Source organism: Macrotis lagotis, chromosome 8, assembly GCF_037893015.1.
Source record: "Macrotis lagotis isolate mMagLag1 chromosome 8, bilby.v1.9.chrom.fasta, whole genome shotgun sequence".
Classification (NCBI taxonomy): Eukaryota; Metazoa; Chordata; class Mammalia; order Peramelemorphia; family Peramelidae; genus Macrotis; species Macrotis lagotis.
The window spans coordinates 136,751,991-136,764,011 of NC_133665.1; the positions used below are offsets into that span (position 1 = coordinate 136,751,991).

At 37.8% G+C, this 12,021-nt stretch overlaps 1 long non-coding RNA gene across 2 annotated transcripts in view; it reads left to right on the top strand.

Moving 5' to 3' along the window:
- Positions 1-11,240, top strand: part of LOC141496203 (uncharacterized) — an 86,370-nt gene extending 75,130 nt beyond the window's left edge. For both annotated transcript variants that reach the window (XR_012470978.1, XR_012470976.1), the window contains exon 5: positions 1,926-11,240. This is a non-coding gene — a long non-coding RNA (uncharacterized LOC141496203). The remainder of the gene's footprint in view (positions 1-1,925) is intronic.
- The last annotated feature ends 781 nt before the right edge of the window (positions 11,241-12,021 follow it).

A 12,021-nucleotide genomic window follows, 5' to 3' on the forward strand; every position in this document is an offset into this window, starting at 1 on the left:
TGTGCAGACTGTATTTAATGTATAGACCCCATGACCTATACTTGCTCCTTCCTTCTAACTTGATGTCAGTGAGAAGAGTCATTCATAGTGTGGTACAAGGGTTAGGGGTATTGCTATATTCTAGGGGAGTATCTCCATAGGCCCTTCCTTGTCCCCTCAAGACAATGTTGCCCCAGACTGTCTTGGTACATTTGGCCTATTTCCCTTCCCATCTGGTATGATATAGTTGAAAGAAAACTGTTTTGGGAATCAAAGCAGTTGGACCTGAATTTAGACTGTTTCTTACTTATATGACCTTAGGTCAATCACTCTTTGGGTTTCCCTTTTGGGGTTGGACAAGGTGACTTCTTCTGATTCTAAATCCTTTGCTTCTGTGAATTGAAAAGAATTTCATGTTAATCCGACATTTTCTGAGGAAGGGACAGATTGGAAACAGCTGAGTAGTTTCCCACTGGGGTGGGGATGGGGGGGGGGAGTAGATGCAGAGTTTTCCAGCTCTAGAGAGGTTCCTAGGATGGTAAGAGTTAGCTCAGCTGCACCCCAAGGTTACAATAGTCCAAGCCTTCCGGTGGGTTTGTGTTTGGAGTTGATTCTTCTCTTTGCATTTGCTTTTAATAAATCCCTTGTCAAATCCTGCTCCCGGAAAATGTAGCCATTCATGGCTTCGACAATGGGGCGGTTTGGAAATGCTTCACAGTGTATTGATTTCCCCAAACTCCTCCATTCAAGGCCTGTTTTCCAAGTGGCGTGTGCACCAAAGCTCCAATCCATTAAATATTTACCCGCTTGGAAAAGCTACATGTTTAAATAACCCCCCAATGACTCAAATACACAATTTGGCAAGCTGCACACTTTTAATGTCAATGAAACTCATGGCGTTTTCCAAGAATAAGTTAAAAGACTTGAGTTTATGTATGCTTCGGAATGAGCTACTATGGAGATTTGGTTATTAGAAGAAAGCCCCAGCATGCCCCTCAGGACCTCTGGTGGCTGCCACTGTCTTCAGGGGGCTAGCATGGAACCTTAGCTGGGAAACTGTGTTCTTGACCCATTTTCTTTATTTTCTTGGACAATTCATGTAGTTTCTTTACACCTCAGTTTATAGATCTGGAAAATGGGATCATTGATTCCTGCTCTGCTGCGATTCTTTAGGATATCTTTGAAGATTCAATGAAATAAGATATGAGACATTTTTTTTTGGAAAACTGCAAAACCTGATACAGAGATTTCTTATTATAACATAGAGCAAGATTCTGACCCTGTGAAGGATTTCTGGGTTATTTAGGTAGTTTCTGGAACATTTTTTCTTTTAATGTGGACTTCCAGCATCAATTAGATGGCATTCAAATATGGACAGGTAAATGAACTGTGATATCTGCAATTTATTAATATTAATCTCAGAATTTGAGAGTTTGTATTTCCTCATCTAGTTCATCCTATGTAACATACCTGAAAAGGAGTCATCCAGTTTACTGATGAAGGAGGGAGAACTCATTACTTCTGGAGGCAACACATCCCATTTTATGGCACCTCTAATTATTAGGAAATTTTTCCTGATATCAGTGCCAACTTCTACCATAAGTATGATCTCCCTTACACATGATACTACAAATATTTAAAAAAAATTTTTACTTATTTAAGGCAATGGGGTTAAGTGACTTGCCCAAGGTCATACAGCTAGGTAATCATTAAGTGTCTAAGGTCAAATTTGAATACAGGTTCTCCTGACTCCAAGGCTGGTGCTCTATACACTGTGTCACTTAGCTGCCCACCGATACTATAGCTACTTGAAGACACCTTTCATATTCCTCTGGAGTTTTTTTCTTCTCCAGACTAAATATTTCCTGTTCCTTCAACTAATTTTCATATGATATACACTCAAGATTCTGTACCAACCTAGTGACCTTTCTCTGTTCATTCTCCAGCCCTTCTGGGATATGGCGTGGTGCTCAGAACTGAATCCAACAACAGTACTAATAAGAATTAGCATTTATATGGCACTTTGAAGTTTGCAAAGGTCTTTAAAAATATTTAATCCTCACAAAAGTTCAGAGGTAAGTACTATTATTATTATTCTCATTTTACAGAGCAGGAAACTGAGGCAGTAAGAGATTTGTGACTTTCTCAGAGTCACATAGCTAGTAAGTGTCTAGGGCCAGATTTGTATTCAAGTCTTCTTGATACCAGATCTAACACTCCTCACTGTGTCAGTGTGCCACATAGCTGCTACCTAGCCAGATTTCTAGCTGAGGTCTGATAAGGGCACAGTACAATGAGAACTCCTAGAAATAATTTTTTTCTCTTAATGCTGCCCAGGATCACACTGTTGACTTACATTTAAATTTTTAGCCCACACATTGAACAAGTGCTGCCTAACTATAACTTACCCAACTTGTACTTGTAAAGGTGATTTTTTTTGGTACCCTAATATAAGACTATATTGATCCCTATCAAGGTACATCTTATTTTGTTCAGTCCAGTTTTCTGACCTGCTTTTATCCCAGTCCTACTGTCTTGTAAATTAGTTCTTCCTTTCTGCTTTCTTTCATCTGCAAATTTGATAAGCTTACCAGCCATGCCTTTATTTAAGGCATCAATAAAAATGTCAAAGAACAGAGGATGGAGCCTAGATTCTTGGAGACTCCATTGTAGATATCCTGCCAGTTGACAATGAACCATTATCAGATACTCTTTGAGTCTTTCCATCTGTAGAGCTCTTTATCCTTCTAAATTATTGGTATACTCTCCACAAAAGTAGTTTGAGATACTTCATCAAAACCTGGATGGTGCAATGGCTGGAACACTGGGTTTGGAATCAGGAGGACCCCATATTCCTGAGTTAAAATCTGGATCCAGACACATCCTGGGAAAGTCACTTCACCCTGTTTGCCTCAGTTTTCTCATCTGTAAAAATGAACTGGAGAAGGAAATGGCAAACCACCCCAGTATCTTTGCCAGGAAAACTCCAAGTGGGTTCACAAAGGATCAGAAGTCACTGAAAAGTGTCTGAAACTCAAAAGTTTTTCTAAAACCTAGATGTACCAAACATGTTGAAATTTCCTCATTCATTAATTTAATAATTCTACAAGAAAAGAAAAGAATCTTGTCTGGTTTAACCTGCTCTAGATGAAGCCACACTAGTTCTTTGTAATCAAAATTTTGAGATGTCCATCCCTTTAATCATCTCTTTAATAATCTTCTTTAGAATTTTGCTGAGAATAAAAGCCAGTCTCTAGTCTAGAGTTTTCAGACTCTTGTTCTCATCTCTTTTTTGAATTGAAGCATTTGCCCTTCTCAAATCTTGTGACACCTTTGCTGTTTTCTATGAGTTTTCGAATATTACTGACAAGACACTCAGCAATTGCATCAATCATTTCTTTCAGTCCTTGAAGACAGAATTCATCTGGGTCATACAATCTGAATTCATCAATGGCTGTTTGGTACCTCCTTACAATTGACTTAATTATCTTGGGTATGAACCCTCTTTTAGTCATTTTTGTTCTGTGATTTCAATTATAGAAGTCATTGTCCTTGGCACAGAAAATAGAAGCAGAACAAAAATTGAGCAGCTGTAGCTTTTCTCTGATGTCAATGATCATTATTCCATGTGCCCCAAGAAAAGGTCCTGAAGTTACTTCATGTTGGATAGAATGTCCAGATAGAGCCTCATTTATAGAAATTTACTGTAGAGAGGAAATTCACTGAAAGCTACCTTTCCAATCCTCCAACTGGAGGCAAGAATTGTCCTAACTCTTTTCTTTGTAGTAAAAAAGCAGCAGGTGGCTCAATGGAAACAATACTCACTGCTTCTAGAGTCAGAGGATGCAGGTTCAAATCCTATCTCTGATGCTTAGCATTAGTATGACATTAGGCAGATCAGTTGGGTACACTGAGCATTGGTTTCCTTTCTGTAAAATGAAGGAGTTGAACTGTATGGTCTCTAGGTCTGTTGCAAATCTAAGTCTACAACACTGGGAAAATTGCAGCTCCATCAAGGGGGCATCATAAGTTGGTGCCCTATCAGTGATTGTGAAAGGGGGAAGCCTACCACGATAATTCTGCAACTCCCTTTCAGAATGTCTTCCACGGCCCTTTAGTGCCTGCCTAGAATCAAGACTTCTCTTGTGCCCCAGTGTAACATTTCCTTAGATTCATAGAATGTTGGAGCTAGAAACGACCTTGGAATGCTGTTGAAAGAGAGACTGTTAGAACTGGAGGAGGTTAGGATAGATCAGACCAGGAAAGATTAGAATGTTACAGTACAGATTATTGAAACTAAAGATTTCTTAAAGCTGAGACAGAGCTGGAATGGACTTTTTAGAAAATAAACTATCTGTTGTTGAATTTTCAGTGCCTACCATAGGGTCTTGAATAAAGGATGCTTAGTATGTAAGACATTCTCGCTCTGATGCATTGTCTTTCCAGTGTTGGTCCATTGGAAAATATCTTAGCCTTCTTTTGACCTGAACGTCCTAATTTGATGATCAATGATAATGATTCCTTAGAAACAGATTCACTGTTATCAATTGAATAATTGGTATTTATTAGTTGTATTGCTGTTCATTTCAGGCATGTTTGACTCTTTGTGACCCCAAATGGGATTTTCTTGGTAGAGATGCTGGAATGATTTGACTTTCCTTCTTTACTTTGTTTACAGATGAGGAAAATGAGGCAAACAGGGTTAAGTAACTTGCCCAGGGTTACACAGCTATTAAATGTGTGAGGCTGAATTTGAACGCATGAAGATAAATCTTTCTGTTTCCAAGCCCAGTGCTTTATCCACTCCACCACCTAGATACACCTGAGTATTTAAGGAGCTCCTTCTAAAATAGTCCCTTCTGGCAATAACTTTACATTTATCAAATATAATAACAATATAATATACTGATCATGTAACACTATGATTTTTTATATAATTATAAATATATAGCTAGTTATAACTTGAAAACAATATATTACATAAAATAATACAATAAAATAACAATATAATGCTTAGTATACTATAGAATAGAAAATCTTTCACATCCATCTCATTAAAGTCTCATTAGTCACTGGAATCATTATTTCCATGGGGCAGATGATGTGACCAAAGTCTAGAGAGATAAAAAGACATGATTAGGCAAATCAGTGTTGAGGGCAGAATGAGATCTTTGATCTCTGGGATTCTAATTAAGTTCTCATTATTACTGTTATCATTAACAAGAACAACATATGTTTTCTGAACATATAATGTGGACTTATAGTCTAGTTGGGAGAAAAAAGACACTAAATAAGACCAAAAGCTATATGCCATTAGGTTAGCAGTCAAAGCAATTCTCAAAAGAAGAACTGAAATCTATTAAGAATGATGTGGAAAAAAAAGACTCTAAATTATATGTGTCAAATGGATAGCCCAATTGGGCAGCAATACCCCTGAGTGTATCTCAAACCAGATTAAAATGTAATTGGGAAATTTTTACTATAATAAATTTAAAAATGTAACAATATATAGTTAACATTACATCTAAAAAATGTCATTATGCAGCATATAAGGATCCTTATCTATAGATTAGTGATCACCTTATCTATTTGAATTTACTACCCACTGTTCTAAATGACTAGTAAGATATATTCAAATCAAAATAGTCCTGTGGTTTTATCTCACATCATGCAAGATAGCAACAAGGTCAAAGAATGGAAAAAGTCAAAGTAGAAAAGGTTGAACAAAAATAGGCCCTCTAATATATTGCTGGTGGAGCTGTGAGTCAGCATAGCCATTTGAGTAAGCACTTTTCAATTATACAAATAAAATGATCAAAATGTCCACACCTGACTCTAATGAAGTCATTAATAAGAAGGCTCCATCTACACTAAAATATTTATAGCAACATTTTTTGTTTTGTCAATAGCAAAGAATTGGAGACAACTTATATTTTTATCAATTGGGCAATGATTAAACGGATTGTGGTGCAGAATTGCCATGAGTTGTTATTGTGCTTTTAAGAAAAATATGATGAAGGTGGAAAATCTCAGACATACTTATATGATCTTTGTAAAGAGAAGTAAACAAAGAAAGAAGACAAGAAAATAATGCATATAATGACTACAACAAAGAAAGAGCAACTACAAAACAGTCAAAAGTAAATGCTGCAAAATTATAGAACAAGCCTAGTCCAAAAGAAGAAATATGAGATGATACTCCCACCCCACACTTTTGAAGAGGTGTAAGGTCTATTATGGATATAAGGCATATATTTTTCAGACTTTATCAATTATATTGACCATTTTCCTATTTTTTGGTCTCTTCTTTTCCATTCAAAAATTGTATTTGTTCCCTGGGATGGTTCTCTAGGATCAGGAAGGGAGGGAATAACAGAAAAAATTGACATTAAATACAGCTATAAATAATATTAAGAAGATATGCTCTTAATAAACCTTTGAATGTCAGATCTTAGAATCATAGAAATTCAGATTTCAGAAAGGAACACAACATCTAATGTAAGTTTATATTGAAAAAAGAATCCCCATTATGACACATCCAATAAGTGGTGATCAAGTCTCTTCTTGAAGACTTCCAATATAGGGGGAACCACTGGCAGCCCTTTCTTCTTTTGAATAGCTCGTTGTAGGCATTTTTAACCCCTTTCCCCCAACATGATATAAATTTCCAGGAGACTATGAATTTGAATGGGAAAAATTGGAACTTTATTTCAATATAATCAATGTGAATTTCAATTCAATGTACTCAATTATATATTTTATGCACTTAAAAATATGATTCTTAGAAGGGATTCATAGACTTTATCAGAATGTCAAAAGGGTTTGTGAATCAAAAAATATTAAGAATCCCAGCTTTATTTAGGAAGATCTCTCCTGATCTCTGGGAACAATCCCTTGCTACTTCCACTCATTGCTCTTGGTTCTGCCTTGTGGTGTTAAACAGAACAAGTGTAATCCCCTTTCAGATGCTTGAAGGTAACTGTCTTCAATCAATCATTCAATGAACATTTATTAACCCCTGACTATGTTCTAAGAAATATATTAGATATTTGGGATAAAATAACAACAACAAAATAGTTCCTACTCTCGAGGATCTGGATTTGAAACTCGTCTCTTTTACTTACAAGATTTGGCCTTGGACAAGTTATTATCCCTTGATGGGCCCAGATTTCCTCATATATAAAATGAAAAGCAGTTTGGCAATAAATATTGGGTATGAGGTCAGTCTCTGACCCATACCAGCTATGTGATCATGAGGAAGTCATCCAGTCCATCAGTGTCTCAGACAACTCTTTAAGAAAGGGACCCCTAAATTGGAGGGGGGGCAGAATTTAGATGAGGAATAATCCCCTAGCTGTGTGGCCTTGGGCAAGCCACTTAACCCCATTTGCCTTGAAAAAATAAATTGGATTTCTTTATAATCCCTAAGATTTTATTCTGTGTATTTAAACATATTATCTGAGAAGGGGACCATAGGCTTTACCAAATGGCCAAAAGGTTTGACAATGACGCAAAAAAAATTAAGAAGCCCTATTTTAAGAACTTAAGTCGCAGGAGATTTGCTCAGTGATAGAACAGATAGGTTCCTTGGCCAGGAGTTTTCTATACTGGTGAAATCACAGGCTCGGTCCAGAAAAGGAGAGGAGGGGGTAGATTAAATGATCTCTAGGGTCCCTTCACCATCACATCACCTGCTATCTATTGTAATAATCTCAGTGTTTTCATTTGCATTGAAAAAAAAAAAGGTTCAGGGTCTTCTCCTTCCAGGTCCTTGGCCACAGAGGTGTTTGGGTACCTGGAAGGATCACTGGTGCCATCAATGGAAATGGGAAAGTTAAGAGGAGTGTGGATTATGGGGGGAAGAGGAATTCCAGGAGGAAAGGCAATATATTTCCCTTTGATCTAAATTCTTAAATCTCTTTTGCCTTCTTTAGAATATTAGACCTTGAGCAAAGTTTGTGGGGTGTGACTGATTGGGGATGTGGGGGAAACCGGAGGCTGGGTTTTATTTCATTTTACTCTGTGCTATTAGATGAACAGCCATATACCCTTGGCTCCAAAGCCTGGCCTCAACCCTAGGATTCCAGGGAATTAGCACAACAAAGTCCATTGTCCTGTTACAAAGCCTGAGAGGGCTCTGCCAGGACCATTTAGTCACTGTTGGCTCAGATTTGTCATCCCCAGGAGCTGTCCTAAACGAATGACTGCTCTACCTGCCTGGCACCTCCACTTTCCTTGGATGACTTTTGCTCCTCATCCCCCAATAATGACTTCAGAAGAGAGGAAATAGGAATGAAGACAAGCCCACCCCATGGATGCCACGCCTGGAAGCAGCTCCCAGGGGGAATACAACTGAATGGAACAGATCTCTGGCTGCCAGAGCTGGAAGGAAAGGCCCAAAGGAAGAGGAACTTGGATTTGCCAAGTCAGTTGTTGCTAGAAGGATGTTGCATCCCACACCATTATGGTCCAGGATCTAGGCTTCCTCTTGGGAAAGTGACACGTGTTTGTAATACATAGACTATTCATGCAAATCTGTTTGGAGTGGGGGTACCCATACTGTCTTGTGGTGGGTTGAATGAGGTGTTATTGTTTGGAGAGGTCCCTATGGGAGTTGTAACTGAAAATTTTGGTTCAGAATTCAAAACTGTTGATTGTGAAGGGAGTTGGGAAAACAGGGCATGACATGGAGACCCCAATTTGTTTCCCCCATTCCACATTGAGTTCACACTAGGCCAACAAAGACTGAATTCAAAGAGAAGTAGTATGTCTGGGTACTTTTTTAAAAGACTTAAATAAATACCAACTAAAACAGTGAGAAGGATGCTATCTCTACCAGATCCTTGGTGAATTTGGTGATTAGACAACTAAATAGCTCAGTGGATTGAACATTAAATCAGGAATACTCATCTCCAAATCCCATCTCAGACATTCACTAGCTGTGTGACCTTGGACAATCCTTTCATCTACCTCAACTTCGGTTTTCTCATCTATTAAATGGAGAAAATACCATGATCTATTGAGTAGAGTTGTAAGCATCAAAAGAAATAGTATTTGTAAAGTGTTCTCACAAAACGGTACCCTGAGTGCTATATAATGGTATGCTAAGATGGTGTAGTGCAAAGAGGAAAGTCAGATCCTCTGACAGCTCTGATTCCCTGGTTATTGACTTTTTTACTTCTGTAGGCCTCAGTTTCCCCATATTTAAAATGAGATAATTGGGCTGGATGATCTCAGCAGTCTCTTCCAACTCTAATATTTTATACTTAAGATCTCTTCCTTCTCTTGTATTCTATGTTCTAAGTTCCCTTTCATCTCTAACATCCTGTATTCTGAGGTTCTAATAGTTTATGTTCTAAGATCCTTTCAAATTCTAGCATTCTTTTTTCTAAGGTTGATTCAAACAGACATTGTTTTCTAAGACCCCTTGTGGCTATGTTTGAAGCTCTCTTAAAGTTCAACTATTCTATGTTCAAAGGACCCTTTAAGTTCTAACATTCTATGATCTAAAGACTTCCCAGTGAGGAAGCCCTGTGACATTGCATGTTCTAACTTCTGAACTTCCTAACATAGTCTGTATTCTAAGGTCTCTTTCTCCTCTCATGTTTCCAACTCAAACCTCCTATGTTCTGAAGTTCTAATATTTTATATTCTAGAATACTTTCAAATTCTAGCATTCTTTGTTCTAATGTTGATTCCAATTTAGACATCCTGTTTTCTAAGACTCCATGTGACTATTGTTTAAAGATCTCTTATTCTATGTCCAAAGGATCCTTTAAGTTCTAACATTCTATACTCTAAAGTCTCTTCCAAGGAAGGAAACCCTATGACACTGCAAGTACTAAGAGACTTCCTTCCATCCTAACATAGCCTGTATTCTAAAAGTCCTTTCCAGTTCAAAGATCTTATGATATAAGTTAATTATGGTTCCCTTAGTGGTTGATTCTGGCCTTCCCAAATTTATAGTTGAACAAGTCAATTATGTGGTAACTAACCGTGAACACTGGACCCGTTAAACTATAGTTGTTTCCATGACAGAGATCACAGCTGGAGAAATGCCCACAGAGGCCTTCTGGGTTTTGCATATATTCTGGGCTCTATAAAATGTTTTATAAGCTTGAAAACACTAATGGGCAGATGACACCAAGACATAGATCTCCCCTGTTCTCCCAACCCTCCTCCCAATCCCCAGATCTTGCTTTGGAATGCCTTGGGGTCTGATATTATTTCCTTGCCTACAAAATGATGAAGCAGACGAGAGACCTAACTGAGGAATCTAGAAAGTAGTTGATTTTCCCTGTACTGGCTCCCACCTTCTCTTTTTCCTTCGACTCACATCAAGTATGGACCAGGTAAAAGCCCTTGCCATCCCTTTCTTTTATCAGAAACCTAGTCGAGTATTTAGATTTCCCAAGCTTTTCTAAAACAGGCAAAGAATGGAAGGATTTTCTGATCTTAGCCCTCTCTCTCTCTCTCTCTCTCTTTAGGTTTTTGCAAGGCAAACGGAGTTAAGTGGCTTGCTCAAGGCCACACAGCTAGGTCATTATTAAGTGTCTGAGACCGGATTTGAACCCAGGTCCTCCTGACTCCAGAGCTGGTGCTCTATCCACTGCGCCACCTAGCTGCCCCTTAGTCTTCTCTCTTACACACACAAGCACACACCTTTTAGACCTTTCTTCCACAAGGTACCTCCCACCTACCTATCTGGGTATCCTACTCCTCTTTTCTTCTTTTTTCCCCTCTTCTCCACCCCCCCCCCCCCATCTAGAATGTGAAGGAAGGGAACAATTGTTTACTATATACCTATTATCTACCAGGCTTGGCAAGGACTTTAGAAATAATATTTCTTTTGATTTTCACCACCACCCAGGGTGGGGTCAGGGGAGAGTGGTAGGAGCTGTTATTATTCTCAAGTTACATTTAGGAAAACTGAGGATAATAGCAATTCAGTGATTTGATCAGGGTCACACAGCTAGGCAGTGTCTGAGGCTGGATCTGAACTCAGATTTTCCTAAGTCCAGGCCCACTGCACCACTGAAAGACAGGGATGAATGTTCACTTTGTTTATCCAGACACTTGATACATGTTAATTTAATTCAATTATTGACTTGTTCCAACAGAGAGCAGTTGAAATGTCAAGAAATTGTGTAATTGAATTAATAAAAATGGCAACTTTAAAAAATACATTTTATTTATTTTGTTAAATATTTCCCAATTAAATTTTAGTCTCCCTTCCTTTCTTCCTCCCTCCATTCCTTCTTTCTTTCTCCTTCTCTCTTTCTCCCTCTCTTTTTTTCTTTCTTTCCTTCTTTTAAAAATTAGTTAATTAATTTTTCTACCTCATGCAAAGATAATTTTCAACAATCATTTTGGGTAAGATTTTGAGTTTCAGATTTTTCTCACTTCTTCCCTTTCCCTCTTCCTCCCCTTCCCCAACAAACAGCAATCTGATAAAGGTTAAACATGTATAACAGTGATAATTATATTTACATATTTATCAGGTTGTGAAAGAAGAGCCAGGACAAAAAGGGGGAGGAAGCCATGAGAGGGGAAAAACCCCATAAAACACAAAACAAATTGTCAAAATTGAAAGCAGTATGCTTTTAAGTCCTTTAAAATTGTCTTTGATTATTATACTGTTGGATAAGCAAGTCCATCATAGTGGATCATCACACAATGTTGTTGTTAATATGCACAATGTTTTTCTGGTTCTGCTCACTTCATTTAACATAGGTTCATGCAAGTCTTTTCAAGCTTTTCTGAAGTCCCACCCCTCATGATTTCTTAGAGAACATTAGTAGTACATCACATTCATATACCACAATTTGTTCAGCCATTCCCCAATTGAAGGGTATCCCCTTAATTTCCAATTCTTTGTCACTACAAAAAAAAACTGTTATATTTTTGTACAAGTGGGGTTTTTAACCTTTTCATGATCTTTGTGGGATACAGACTACATGATAGTAGTGATGCTCAGAGTTTTATTGTTTTTTTATTATTTTTTATTATCTATACACAGTTTTATTGACCTTTGGACATAGT